Source organism: Bos indicus, chromosome 3, assembly GCF_029378745.1.
Source record: "Bos indicus isolate NIAB-ARS_2022 breed Sahiwal x Tharparkar chromosome 3, NIAB-ARS_B.indTharparkar_mat_pri_1.0, whole genome shotgun sequence".
NCBI classification, from domain to species: domain Eukaryota; kingdom Metazoa; phylum Chordata; class Mammalia; order Artiodactyla; family Bovidae; genus Bos; species Bos indicus.
In genome coordinates this window covers 118,699,608-118,714,622 of record NC_091762.1, presented here as the reverse complement: position 1 = coordinate 118,714,622, position 15,015 = coordinate 118,699,608, and the positions used below count along the sequence as shown (strand labels likewise).

Here is a 15,015-nt window from a genome sequence, read left to right as displayed (position 1 = left end):
GCACGCACCTCCCCAGTACCTCAGGGAGGCGATGAGCTCAGGGCCATGTGTGGTCTGGAGAGCCGCTTCCTTCTCCCTCTGCTTTGATTCTGGGGGCCGTGGGGGTGGGCTGCCCCTGGGCTGGACACGATTGGTGCCCCTCGGTGGTGGGCGCCCACGGGCATCAGTCCTGGTGCCCAGGGCTTCACCAGGCACGGCGCTCACATCCTGCACACAGCGAGTCTTCACAGGCCCCGACGTCCCCCACCTGGTGGGAAGAGGTGACCGGTCCAGGGTCACAGAGCTCGTGGCTGGGTGGGATCAGGGAGCATGTTTGTGCGGTTCTCGGGTTCAGAAGCATGCGGGGACACATGCTCAGGCTTCTCCAGCCCCGTCACTGAGTCACCCAGCCACCCAGTGGCAGCAAGCCCTGGCTCGTCCAGCCTCACCGTCCACTGCAGTGTGGCCTCTGGGCCACTTACATCTGTTGTCCTGAGTCCACTCGGGCAGGCGTGGGGTGTCCTGGAGGCCCTGCCTCCGTCAGTGTGGCTGGGGTCCCCACTGGATGAGAGTGAGGGGCTTGCTCTGCTCTCCTCCCTGGGGATCGGGCCCCTGCATGTCCTCTCCTGGCCTGAACAGAGTTGTCTGAAGTTCCAAGAGCAGGGTTCCCACTTGTATTTAGATACGAAGCCTTTATTGATTTAAATTGTTCATGTATTGATTGATACAGAGTGTAAAATATAATTAACAGTCTGGATCAAAAGGGGTGAACGTGGACTCCCTCCCACTCAGCTGGGGAGCCTGCCTTCCTTCTGTGTCTGAAGATAAGGGTGTGTGAAGAAATGTTTTAATAGAGGATAATCATTCTATCTGTGGAATTCTGTGTTTCATTTTTTTTTTTCCATTTAGTACCTTATGAGCATCTTTTGATGTCAGTATGTACATAAACCTAACTTATTTTTGGTAGCTTACAGGTAGATACTTATGTGGTATTTAGAACAGCCCCAGATCATCATCAGACAATTATTATACATATGTTTTGTTCGCACACTTTGTGACTATCTCCGTTGGATCAGTTCCAGGCAGTAGAATTGCTGGGTGGGTGGGCACCTGCATTGGAAACTTTGTTTACTTTGCTCGTGGCTCCAGAAGCTCTGTCTCAACTTCTCCCCTTAATCCTAGTTTATGATCATATGTATTTTTCTACATTTGCACAGGCACTAGGTGGATTCAGTTTATTTCATTCTTCTCAGCATGCCAGGTGAAATTTATTGTTTGAATTTGCATTATTGTATAAATGAGGGTGCACATTTTTAGAAGTTTTATTTTATATTGGAGTGTAGTTGATTTACAGTGTTGTGTTAATTTGTGGTGTACAAAGTGATTTAGTTATATGTGTGTGTGTGTGTGTGTGTGTGTGTGTTATACATATACACACACATATCTATTCTTTTACAGATTTTTTCCCACTTAGGTTAATACAGAATTTTGAGTAGATTTCCCTGTGCTATGCAGAAGGACCTTCTTGTTATCTATTTTATGTATAGTAGCGTGTGTATGTTAATCCCAAACTCTTTCATTTGTCCCTCCCACCTATTTCCCCTTAGTTAACCAGAAGTTTGTTTTCTAAGTTTGTGAGTGTGCTTCTGCTTTGTAAATGAGTTTGTATGATGTCTGTCTTTCTCTGACTGAACTTCACTTGGTGTGACAGTCTCTAGGTCCATCCTCGTCACTGCAAATGGCATGATTTCATCCTTTTTAGTGGCCGAGTGATATTCCGTTGCCCATTATCCAGCCCTCTGCTGATGGACATTTAGGTTCCTCCCATGTCCTGGCTGTTGTGAGTCGTGCTGCGGTGAACACTGGGGTGCTGGTATCTTTTCAAATTACCGTTTTCTCTAGATCTATGTCCGCATATTGCCGTGTCATATAGCAGTTCTGTCAATAGTTTTTAAGGAACCTCTATATTGTTCTCCATAGTGACTGCACCAGTTTACATTCCCACCAACGGTGTAGGAGGGTTCCCTTTTTTCACACCCTCTCCGGCATTTATAGTTTGTAGACTTTTTGATGATGGCTATTCTGACCAGTGTGAGGTGATACCAGATTTTTTATGAGCTGCTATAGACATAAATCTCATACATGCCAGTAGGCATTTGAAGAGGATTTTTTTTTCTCACTCTTTTTTGAATCTAATGAAGTCTATGTGTCTGCGTCAATACTGTCTGTGAAGTTTTCTCATGCATGTGCATTATGTACAGTTGACCCTGGGCCAGCCTGGGAGTCAGGGGTGCCAAGCCTCCGCACAGTGGAAAATCCACGTGTGGGTTATAGTTGGCTCCCCGCATCGGAAGTTGGCTACCCTGGATCTGTGATTCCAAGTCTGTGGATTCAGCCAGTCGCGGATGGTGTGGTGCTGTGCGTGGTACTAACCATAGAAAACCCTGCTATAAGCAGATTGTGTGGTGGTTCGAGCACATGCTGTCCAAAGGCCAAGTGTATTTGTATGTAGGAGTGGATGTATGCATTTTTCTGTATGTGTTATCTATACATAATAACCTCAGTTACTTAAATCAGTGATTAACTGATTACATCAGCGTAACTTTATCTTCTTTGTCTCTTTGATTTCTAGAGAAGCGTGTACTTTCTCTTATGATTATAGTTTCTGGTATTCTTTTACAATAAGACGTTTGTGGCTTTGTTTTTCAGTGCTTAAAATCTAACAAATGTGTCCTGGTGGCCCCAGTCTCCTAACAAAATACTGTGTGTTTGTTTCTCTCTGCTTCGTGCCCCTTTGCCCCAGAATTGATCAGTCTCCTAAAAGTGTTTCTGTCCTTGGGTTCTCTTGGCTGACAAACACTTCTCCACCCACTTATCTCCAGTACTCTCGCCTGGAAAATCCCATGGACGGAGGAGCCTGGTGGGCTGCAGTCCATGGGGTCACTAAGAATCGGACACGACTGAGTGGCTTCACTTTCACTTTTCACTTTCATGCATTGCAGGAGGAAATGGCAACCCACTCCAGTGTTCTTGCCTGGAGAATCCCAGGGATGGGGGAGCCTGGTGGGGTCGTACAGAGTCGGACACGACTGAAGCGACTGAGCAGCAGCAGCATCTTCGCATCACAGACCTCCTCCTCGAGGCTGGTCCCTGTGAGCAGCAGAGATCTAGCAGGGTGTTGCTTTCCCCTCCTTCCCAGGGTCCTTGTGTCTTGCGCAGAGGCCTCGCCCGTGGCTGTTGACTGTGGTCGGGTCCTGTCTGCTGCGTGTGTCCCTCTTGGTGGATGGGCCTGGCCCCCATCCTCCTCTCTGTCTGACGCCCCCTCCTCCCAGGGCAGTCCTGGAGCAGCCTGGGTAGCTGACGCCCAGCAGTAGCATCTGCTGACGTGAGGGTGGGCTTGCTGGCGTGTCTCTCCCGGCTGCTCTGCGGCCCACCCCTCATCCCCGCCCCGGGTGGGTGCAGGCTGGGGCTTGGGCTGAGCGATGGTCTGCACGCCCATCTGCCCTGTCCGCAAGCCCGTGGCCTGCCGGGGTGACCGCCTGCTCGCTCGTGGTGATCCTCCATCACTTGGATCCCCAGACGGGCATCTCCTAGGAAGTCCCTCCCTGCCCCTCGGCTGACACCACTGTGTTCCCACCGTGTAGACTCGCTGCGAGTCTCGTGTTGGTGTTTGTGTCTTGTCGTTTTAGTGGATTTGCGGGAGGAGGAGAGTAGTTAACACTGAACATGTTCGGTTTGCTGTTCAGAGCAGGGCCCCTCCCGGGGTTCCCCGTCCCGTCTTCGGCCCCAGCCTCCCTTGGGTCCCGCGTCCGGCTCTGCCTCCCTGGGCCTTGCGGTGTCCATCTGTCTGGCCGCCCGCAAGCCCCGCCGCGTCACTGGCTATCCCCCGTCCCTCCCAGCCGCAGCCCCACAGCCCCTGTGTGGCCCTCGGGCGCCGCGGAGCCGGCCGGCTTGGCCCCGGTGATGAAACGAGCTTTTCACTTGGCGAGCGGAGGTCTTCTCCCCCGGCCCCCGCGCTGACCCCCTCTGGTGCTGGGTGAGGCGCGTGTTATGGTTTTATTGCTGTTCCTTCTGCACTTTGCCAGAGCCCGGCCCTGGCGCTCTGACGTAAAACTGCTGACTGGTGCGGCTTTTATTGCTCTGAATAATGATTGCGAATGCTGTGAGCGGCCCGAGGAAGCGGCCCGGCCTGACTCAGGCTGAGAGAACTCTCTGAGAGCAGGAGTGAGGAGAGGTGCTGAGACGCGATGCCTCTCCCGCCCCAGCGCTGCAGTCCCTTCTGCGGGGCTGTGCGGGGCTGGGGGATTGCTGTGAGGACGCGGGACCTCCACGTGGAAGGCGAGTCCCTCTCCCACACTGAGGGCCTGGGCACAGGCTCCCCTCCTTCCCTGCCTTCGTGTTCCTCAGATGACAGGCTGTGGTCGTCCCCGTAGCCCGAGTGTGCTGGGAGGTGGGGGCCTGGGTTGGCTCAGAGCAGGACCAGAGGCTGTCCCTCGGCCACGTTGTTACCACCCCGCCCCACCCCGAGCAGCTCAGCTTCCTCGCAGTGACATTTCCACCCAGAGGGCGTCTGGAGGCAGGGCTGTAGACCTTAGGGAGCCTGTGTGCAGTCCCCTGGAGCACGCCTGGGCATCCGAACCCCACTCTCAACAGGAAACTGGCCGAGCAGGACTGGGATCCAGTCACTCAAGTGTCCTGACCCTCCCGGGAGCTAGGTGAGAGGCTTGCGTACTGCTAAAACACATGATGAGCCATTTTGAGGGAAACCTGTATATTTTAGACCTGTGTTTTAGTTTGGACCACACTCTGATTTGTAAGCATTCTCTTCACTCTGAAATGCCTCATCCACATGAAAGCAGCTGAACGTCTGCGTCGACAGTAACTTGGTGATTGATGAGTTTCGACATAGTTTGATTTCTTCCGACCACCGTGAAGTTCTCATCCTGCAGGTCCCGGGAGGAGGCGCTCAGCTCCACCGGCCCAAGCCCGAGCCCTGGTCTTGGCCTCTTGGATCTTGAGTCTTGTTTCTTTCCACTCGGTTGGCCACCAGGGTTGTATTATATTTCAATTTAGAAATGGCCTCAGAAGGATGCACTTTTCTGTCTTTTAGATTGTGCTGTGCAAGGGTGGAATGTTTCAGGAGTATTGCAAAGTTTCAAGGGGAGGAAATGAATTTTGAGGACCTGCAGGGAACACAAAGGGCACATTGATTCTGAGCTGCTGGTGGTGGGTCGTGGGCCCTGTGTGAGGCGCTGGGCCACAGGGAGAGCTGGGGCCCCGGGAGAGGCTGCAGACGAGGCCACGGGAGAACCAGGCCAGGGCTTTCGGGGGGCGGGTGTGCAGCCAGCAGGTGCGGCCGTGGAGTCCTGGGGTCTCAGGCCCGGAGACCTGTGCTCACGGCCTCCAGGAGACGGGGGAGGGGGCGAGAGCTTCTTCAGGACGGATCTGGGTGTGGCAAGTCCCCAGCCGTGGAGTCCTCGGGGCTCAGGCCAGGAGACCTGTGCTCACACCCTCGGGGAGCCGGAGGAGAGCTTCTTCCTGACGCATCCGAGTTCCCAGCCGCTGGCCGGCAGGCCCAGGGGCTTCTGGACAAGACCGAGGCTGGGGACACAGGGAGAGGAGCCCGGGTCCCCAGTGTCCTGTGGAGCACAGAAACAGACTCGAGATCCAGCAGAGCAAGCCCAGGGCTCTGGAGACCAGTGGAGGCAGGTGTCCTGTGGGAGGGGCAGCCTGGCTGTTTAGCCTGACCCTGGGGAAGGAGGCGCTCACGGGCCCTTCATAGCACCTGCTTCTGCCTCCTCCAGGGCGGGTGCAGAAACGGCCGGCGAGTCTCCCAGCTGCGTGCGCCCCAGGCTCCTCCGGGTGCCCGCCCGCGCAGTTTCGGCTCCTGAATTGTTGCGGCCCGGATCCTCCATGCCATGATTATCCAGGATCTTAATCAGTCAAGGTTTGTTCTGGAAATCATGGAGACATAACAGCTTCTTTTTCAGCCTCTTTTTTTTTTTTTTTCCTTTAAATCCTCAAATTGTGTTTTGTCTTTTAAAAATCACGAATGCTCAGTCGTTATGAAGAGCTGAGAAAATTCTCTGTCAATGGAGCGTTGATGGTTTATTTTGGCAGTTCTCTGAAAATTCTTATACGGTTTGTGGAACATTTGCATTTATGTCCTCTTTTTCAAAACCACCATTGTAGAAATGCAAATTTCTGAATTCCGAGATGCTGAATGTTGGATGATTAATGATATTGAAACTTAAGAATGAACTCCCGGTATGTGTTTGACATAGAAAGCCCTGAGCCAGGATCATTAGAAACCACAGCACACAGCTTGTCGGTGGAACAGAAGGGCGGTGATTGAGGCGCCCAGCAGAGGGGCAGGTGGACAGGTGGGTGCTGGGCTGTGAAGGGCCAGGGCTGCTCTGTCTGCAAAAAAAATAGATGTTTCAAGCTTCTAATAGTAATAAATCGACATTGGTTACTTGCTTACTGCTAGTCAGACCCTGCTGTGCTCTTAGGGGCCTGGAATGAAGAGCGATGTGGTTCTGAACGGTGCTTTATGGTTACTTCGTGGTTTTCCACGATGAGCCTGGCCAGTGGGATGCGGGCATGTGTGCTAAGGCGTTCAGTCGTGTCTGACTCTTCTGTCACCTCATGGACGCCTGGCTTCTCTGTCCATGGGGATTCTCCAGGCAAGAATACTGGAGTGGGTTGCCACGCTCTCCTCCAGGGGATCTTCCTGACCCAGGGATCAAGTCACCCTCTCTTTCACTTCCTGAATTGGCAGGGAGTTTCTCTTCCACTGGTACCACCTGGGGAGCCCGGGAAGTGAGATAGAATTCGGTCATTCCTGTTCTGTCCACGAGGAAACCAGTATTGACGGCCGTTCAGGGCTTGGGGCAAGTCCAGGTATCTACTCAGAAACCAAACTGGAACCAGAATTGGTCGTCTGCCCTTGAGGGACATGGGCCCCTCTGCCGGACAGATGCTGGGCACCCTGGACCAGTTAGCAGTGGATCCCGACCATTTATGTGGGGTGCCTGGGCCGGGCCAGGTGGAGAGAAGCATGAAGCCACCTCAACACAGTGGGGTTCACGGGGAGAGAGGAGATGGGCCGGGGGTAGGGGCCCCCGGAAGGGACGTGTGAGCAGAGTTGGGCGCAGGGCAGGAGCTCCACTGCCCCGTGGGGCATAGAAGGGCCTGGAGGTGAAAGTGGGCTGGCAGAGGAGGGAGAGGGTGGAGAGGCAGGTGTGTCTGCTGTGCCCAGGTCCACACGGGCCCACCCCCGGCTGTTCTGAGAACCTGTTGGCCTGGAGAAGGGACCCTGGCCTGTCCCCTCCCAGCATGTTTCCACTGTGTCTCGAGTGTGGTTCTGAACTTCTCTGAGCTTCTCTCTGCTGATGCTTAGAGCTGGCTGAGGGCCTGGACAGGTTAACGGGAGAGATTTTGGTTGAAACCTTTTGTTTCATTTCCACTTTATTTGCTTATTTCACGAGACCATGATTCAAAACTGAACACTTTTTTTTTTTTGGAAAATGATTAAGAAAAAAATCAAATGAGGCAAATGACTGTGAACTTTGTCGAATCGTCTCTCAGTTCAGTTCAGTTGCTCAGTCGTGTCCGACTCATTGGGACCCCACGGACTGCAGCACGCCAGGCCTCCCTGTCCATCACCAACTCCTGGAGTTTGCTCAGACTCATGTCCATCGAGTCGGTGATGCCATCCAACCATCTCATCCTCTGTCGTCCCCTTCTCCTCCTGCCCTCAATCTTTCCCAGCATCAGGGTCTTTTCCAAGGAGTCAGTTCTTCGCATCAGGTAACCAAAGTATTGGAGTTTCAGCTTCAGCATCAGTCCTTCCAATGAATATTCAGGACTGACTTCCTTTAGGATAGACTGGTTGGATCTCCTTGCTGTCTCTTGTTTTGTGTTTTTAAATGGGTTTTCTCGTCCCCACTTGGTGAGAGGAGGGGTATCAGCCTGTGACAGGGAGTGCTAAGCGGGGTGTGATGGAGAGACCTTATCGTGTGGTTTTCATATCTCCCCCCACCCCCCACAAAACAAGCAGAAATGAGAGGGGTGGACTTGGCTCCTCTTAGACACTGGTGCAGACACTGGTCCTCAGGCGCGCTCAGTCCTGGCAGGCTCCCGGCAGAGCTGCATCGGGCTCTCAGCTCGGGCAGTTGTCAAGGTCAGAAGCCCTGCCGTCCGACGGCGGCCTCGCCCTGTTGGGCTTTAGGCTGTGTGTCCCCCAGCCCTCCTCCTTCTCCTCCTTGGTACAGGGTTCCTGCTGCCGCTGCTCGAATGGGACGATCCTGACTCAGAACCGGAGCATTCCAGGCTGCAGCGCACCTTCAGCGCTTTTGGGGTTTTAGGATGAAAAGCAGTGTTCCGTGTCACAGCCATTCTCTCGCTTCTACAAACACTGGATACTTTTGAAAGGTAGCAGGGAGGCTTGGTTAAAGGTGATATTAAGAAAAGTACATATCTGCTACATCTGCTGCTTTTTTCTGTTTGCAGTAATGTTTATAAGGACTTCTGTGACATGGTGTCAGCATCCTGCTAGAGGTTGTTCCGCGCTCGCACCTGGGGGCTTCGTTTTCTGCACAAGACCACGTTCTCCTGGGGCTCCCACGTGCCCTCTAATACTGTACCCTCGCTGGATCTTGATGACTTGTTGTTGAGCCCTGTCTTCAAGCCTCTTTCGCTGAGGGAACTTTTGTGACTGATGGCGAGTTATTTTTGCCTTTAAACTCCGAGGCCGTCTGGTAGAAGATCGCTTCTGATGGTGCAGTTGTTCAAGGTGCTGACGCCGAGGGAAGGCCTCCTGTTCCAGGAGCTAAAGATTCTGTTTTGACTTGTTTGCATTCATAGCCAAGTTTATTCCTTCTTAACTGTTTTGAATTTCCCTGTGACGTCCTTTGTAGAAACTGGGCGTTTGTTAGAGCTGCGGCTGTCGCTGACCTGTTGATTCAGTAGGATCTGTGCGGTGCTGCTGGAGTTGCAAGAGAGTCCACGGAGTCTGCTCTTAGCACAGCTTCACTGGACTGTGCTGTACAAAGGGCCCTCTCTGGCGTGTTCACATTGCTTGCAGTAGATGTATTTAGCGAAAGTTCCTCCAGGGTTGAACAGCATGATTCAGAATTCTTAATGCTCCTCATTTTCACACGTTTTATTGATTTCATCCAGGTCAGGAGCTGACTGTTTCTTACGGCCCCGCCCCCACCAGGGTCTGACACACAGAATGCAAGCCTGCTTGCCGCTTTTTGTGCTTGAAAAGCCGCCCATCCCAGCGCTTTGCCCGAACACCTGCGGTCTCCACGTGGCTTTTCATCCAGACCTGTCACGCCTGGGCCCGGGGAGCTGGCTGCTTTATTTCACTCCCACTGAAAGAATCAGGGAACGGGAGGAAGGTGGGGTCATGGATCTCTTTCTTAGGTGCTAATACACGGAAAGGGCTTTTAGAAAATTTGGGAAGGCGCTGGGGAGGGCGGAGACCTTGGAGGGCAGCGGTTTTCGCTAGGAGGTTTAGCCGAAGCTGGAGATGAGGGCCTTTGTGTTTTGCCGTGCCGGACGCTCAGTGCGTGTTGGAATCGAGTCACTGAGGGTGATGGGACAAAGACCGGGCGGCGGGTCAGGATCGCATCGGCCGCTGGTGGGTGTCTGTGGTCGCCTGTTAGCTGTAGGTCCGGTACATGAGCAGGGACAAGCTGTGGCTGCCGGGCAGGGACAGGCCAGAGAGGTGCTCCTCACGGGGGGTCTGAGGCTCTGGAGTGGGGGCGGGGTGCAGGCGGCTGCTGCCTGGGGGCTGTGCACGTGGGGTCCCCATCACCTGGGCCCTTGTGGGGTCCCTGCGTCCCCGTCCTCCCAGACGACGCTGCACCCTGGGGAGCTGCTGCTTTGCTGGATACGGTTTTGGCCGTCCATGTCCTTAAAGACTTTTTGGAAGGTGTGGGTGTTCGTCTCCAGTTCATCAGCTCCACTGGGAAGGAGCCAAGGCAGGTGAAGGCTGGAGGATCGCAGGGGAGAATCTGAACTCAGTGCCCGCAGGAGACCTGGCCTGGAAGTGCTGAAACCCCACTGAAGTTTTTCCGTCCTAAGGAGCCCAGCCTTTAGGAAACGCACTGCCTGAGATCTGAGTGGCCGGCAAGGCGCCCAGTTCAGCCACCCCTACCAGGGCCACTGGGGCCTCTGAGAAGAGTGCAGCTGTCTGTCTGCCCTCCATCTCTGGGATCAGGCTCCCTTCTGTTATGTCCCTGGTTATCTGTGCATTTGTGGTGGTGTGGAAAGGGGGCTGGGGCCACACTAGCGGGTGAGGGGCCAACTGGTCACGCTGGGTTCCACGGAGGGGCCGGAGCGGTCCCGGAGGCGGGGTCAGCAGGGCCTGGTGGGTCATGAGTCGCTGCGTGGAGCCGGGAGACCTCAGGCTCGGGAATCCATCTATCCCTGCCTGGATGTGCTGCAGACAGAGACCCCCGGGCAGGGTGTGCTCCCCGCTCTGCCCTCCCGGTGTCCAGCCTTCTTGCCCCTTCCTCTCTTGTCTCAGCGCCTCGTGCTGCACTGGCTGGCCCCTCTGCCCAGTGTCAGGCTCACACGGCCGCTGGCTCTGGCCAGGACCAAGATGTGGACGTTTCAGCTCTCAGCTGGGCTTTCTCGGAGCTCCCATGGGGCCAAGGACTTGGCGCCTGAGACCCTTGGGACGAGGGTTTCTTTGCGTTTACAGGCACTCCACTTTCTAAACCGGAAACTCCAGCTTCTAGTCCACGTTACGTGGACCCTCTTATGAGTGGATCGGTGACCGATTGGCACAGACACGGCCTCAGCAGCTGTGGTTCCAGAGGAGATGCTGTTTCTAAGGCCTTTCCCGTGTGTGTTCCTACGGGGTGAGCCTGCGCTGACTCAGGGTACGGTTTCAAACATCCGTGTTATCTGTGAGAAGAAAAGAGCCTTTCTCACATTGCGTGTTGTCTGAGAGAACATAACTCTAGTGCTTCTCAACCGTTTCCAGTTCTGGAACAGCTGGAGGCGCTGGGGGTGGGCAGGGAGGCTGGCCTAGCCGTTGGGCCGAGCAGCCATGTGTCCCCCGGCTCCTGTGTGCTGGCCGGGCCGCCTCCGCGGGAGGACGGCTGGGCTCTGAGCCTGCCGTGGTGCCTCCCAGTGGGGGCTGCACTGTACCAGGCCTTCGCCCTTGAGGAGGACACTGGCCACTGGACCTGGTACCTGCCCATGTGGCAGGTGGACAACCCCGTGTCTCCTCCTTTGGGAGCCCCGCACTGGAGCAGAGGGGCACAGGGATCCGTGTAAGGTGGCCCCGTATTCATGGTCAAAATCCAGACCTTTCTACCCTGGAAAGGGGTGGGCCTGGCCTGCCACCCCTGCATGGACAGCCACACACTGGAGGGGTACGTATGACCCTCTGCCCCCAGAGGGTGGCTGGACTCCACCTGGACGGGGCAGACAGGTGGCTCGAGGTATGAGTTTTAACATTCATTTGAAGACATTGGTTAAAATCACTGATCAAGACAACATCTTCACCCATATTTTGTACAAAGCCAGGGTCTATATTTTCCAGTTTTATGTCAACTAAATCCATAGATTTCCCATTTTGTTGTTCAGTCGCCAAGTCGTGTCCAACTCTTTGTGACCCCGTGGTCTGCAGCATGCCAGGCCTCCCTGTCCCCACCATCTTCCAGAGTTTGTCCAAGATCGTGTCCACTGAATTAGCAATGCCATCCAGCTATCTCATCCTCTTTTGCCTTCACAATTATTGTGGTTCCCTTTCAAGTGAGTTCTACACAAGCATGCTTGCTAGAAACAAAACTCTGCCCTAGGAAGCAGAAGCTCAGGTCCTAGTGGACGCCAGACGGGGACAGGAGCTGCTGGGCCTGCTCCACGTGACCTGAGCGTCTGGCTCTGGAACCTTCCACCACTGGCTGAAGTGCTGTTCGTGGCTGAGCCTCCCTCATCCTTTGGAAGCTTCTGGAATCTCCTAGATTGACTGAGCTCAGAGCCTCCCTGATTGCAGTGGCCTCTGTCACTTCTAAGCTATACTCATCCAAACCCAAAGACGTTCCGTGACAGCTGCGGCAGATTTAAGAAAAGGCCTGGAAAAAGTACGAATTTGTCTCGCCTTTTATAGAATGATACCTCAATTCTGATTATCAAATTCTAGTTTTGGATTTAAAAAGAAACACAGAAAGACTGCATGTGGAATGGTTCCTTGTTTAGCAGCATGGGAGTTGCAACGTTCACGCCACTGGATGTTGACACCCGTCCTGGCGGCAGGGGTGGCTGAGGGTCAGCCTGGAGAAGTAGAGTCCCGCGTGCTCTGCAGGGGCTGGAAACGCATTTCAGGTCCCGCCCCAGTGAAGGGGAGCGGGGACCTGGGCCTGCTGGGGTGTGAGGAAGGAATAAGGGGCTGAGCAGGGAGGCGAGGGAGAGGAAGCCCCCTGCCCCTGGGACACACCAGCTTCGGGGTACCAGCGAGGCACACCAAGGGGCCACAGCGGGGTTTGCTTGGGGACAAGGGTGAGCCCGTGCCCCTGGGGTCCTGGACCCCCAGCTGGGAGCTGAGCTTGCAACCCCCCCTTGCAGCCCGCTCTCCTCTGTGAGCAGCCGGAACCTGGTGGGTGAGTGGGATGGAGGCGCCGCTTCCCCAGGGCATGGGCATTGTGGGGTGCCCTCCTCCAGCCTGCCTTGGACTCCAGGCCAGAGACTCATAAACCCACCTCCACTTCTCTCTGTCCTCGCCCGTCCGCAGGGAGGAGGTATCTGAGCCGTTCTCCCCTTTGTCGCTTTCCCTCCCAGCAGAGACAGCAGTGAGGAAAGGCAAGCCAGCAGCGCTCACGCTCTGTGAGTCATCACTCGTCCCGAGCTGGGCCACTTCCAAGCTGGTCGTGGGTCCTGTCGGGGCTGGGGCCCTGGGCCGAAGCAGCCGTTTCCCCCTGGGCTCGCGCCGTTCCTGGGAAGGCAGGGCCATGGGGTGCGCCCGTCTGTCTAGGGGCAGAAGCGGGCTCTGCGGATGCAGGCTCTGCTCGCGCACCTTTGCCGTGGGAAGCTCGTGGGGCCCCAGCGGAGGACCAGCAGCAGTGGCCGTGGGACGCGGCTGCCCGTCGCCAAACACGCAACTGGGACGAAGCCCCAGCTCTTTTCCCCGTCTGCCAAACTTGGGCTCACGTTGTTTACTCTGATGAGTCCTAATCTCCTCCTCTTTCAGAGAGGTAGCCAGCTTCCTTTCCCTGGAGTTTTCTGTCGATGGGACTTCCTGCTGGTGAGACGGGAGGGAGGCCCCGAGGTGTGCCAGTGTCGGTCCGAGCCCGGCAGACACCCCACGACCTGAACCTGGGCTGTGTGTCCTATGGTGAGGCCACTGAGGCCAGCGTGTGCCTGGTCGCCGTGCCTTCGGGGAGCCGTCTGCCCCGTCCCCTCAGGGCTCCTGCTGTGCCCGCTCACCCTTTGGTACCGCCCATGCGGTGGCGTGAGGGCGTGTGTGTTCTTCGGGAATTTCTGATTGATTTGTGTGGAGACAATGGCGCCTTACCTCTGTGATCTTCCTGCCCATGGGCAACCTCGAGCCCTGGCCATGCCAGCCGTCCAACCCCTGTAGAGGTGCATCTTATGATACACCTGCCCAGGCCCCCTGCCCCACGCCTCCAGACCATCAGCGTCGTCGGCAGCCAGATGCACAGCCCAGGGGAGCTCGGGGAGACAGATGTGAGGACTCAGAGCAGCGCGGGGCCCGGACAGGCTCCTGGGGTGGATACGAGGGGATCTGAAGGGAGCAGTGACCTCACTTAAAAATACCGTTATCAGTATAAAGAATGGTGTTTTGCCGCGGGCAGCAACATGGTTAGACTACAGATGATCACACTAGGTGAACTACGACAGACAGGAAATACCGTAGGATCCCCCTTGTGTGTGGCATCTCAGCTGTGACACACAGGAGCTTCTTAACAAGTGTGTTCAGCGTCCTGTAATGACCTGTAATGGAAAAGAATCTGAAAAAGTAGGTATCTGTAAACTGGGTCACTCGGCTGCACGCCCGAAGCGTTGTAACTCACCGGCACTTCACCAAGAACGTGTCTGTCAGTGTGCCTTGTCCCGCAGCCATCAGAAGGAAGTTTAACCCGAAAAAAGCTGTGTGACAGTCCCTGCCGGGGGAGCGGAGTGTGGTGCTGGTTGGTGGGGCACATGGGAACTCTGCCTGTCTACTCCATTTTTACTGAAGTCTATCGATAAACTTTAAAAAAATAAATGCATAGGTGTTCTCTCTTGCCCAATCTCTATTTATGAATGATAGTAGATTGCAGATGCTTAGGCACCCAGCTTTTAAACTTTTTTCTTTGGGGATTGTTCTAAATTAGTACAGAAAGTGAAAGTGAAAGTCACTCAGTGGTGTCTGACTCTTTGCGACCCCATGGACTAGTCCATGCACTTCTCCAGGCCAGAAGGCTGGAGTGGGTAGCCGTTCCCTTCTCCAGGGGATCTTCCCCGCCCAGGTCTCCCGCATTGCAGGCGGATTCTTTACCAGCCGAGCCACAAGGGAAGCCCAAATTAGTACAGAACAATCTCCTACTCTTTTTTATGGCTGTGCGTGGGGGTGACGTTGCTCGTTTAAGGAGGCACTGGGTGGGTCCTGGGTTTCTTTCCAGCCCTCTCACTGCCGCTGCCGCCGCGCACAGCACTACCTGAGGGTTCCCACTGCTGAGTGCACTTGGTATTGGGGTAAGACGCGCGTCTTCTCTGGACGCACAAGCCGTCGGCGCTTCTCTTGGATTCTCACGAGAGGAAAACGCTGGTGAGCGCTGTGCAGAGTGGGAGAGGGGAACTCAGGGGCCCCAGGAGCCCTTATGCAGCCCCTTCCCTGCCCCCCCGGGAACCTCCTTTTCAGCTTCTCACACCTTGGATCAGTCTCTCCTGGTTTTGAACCTAATATAAACACAGCCACAGAACATCTGCTTGTTCTGTCCGGCTTTCTTCCCTTAACGGTTTGTCTGTGAGACTGACACCACGTGACTCAGAGCTGTGTGCTCCTTTGCCTGG

The 15,015-nt window shown here is 55.0% G+C and overlaps 1 protein-coding gene across 9 annotated transcripts in view; it reads left to right on the top strand.

The window, feature by feature from the left end:
• HDAC4 (histone deacetylase 4) overlaps positions 1-15,015 on the top strand; it is a 298,724-nt gene that overhangs the window by 51,402 nt on the left and 232,307 nt on the right. The window contains exon 1 of one of the 9 annotated variants that reach the window (XM_070787005.1): positions 9,784-14,770. The exons of the other annotated variants lie outside the window; for them this stretch is intronic. The gene's annotated coding sequence lies outside the window, so the exon portion shown is untranslated. Of the gene's footprint in view, positions 1-9,783; positions 14,771-15,015 lie in introns of those variants that run through there. 9 annotated transcript variants of the gene reach the window in all.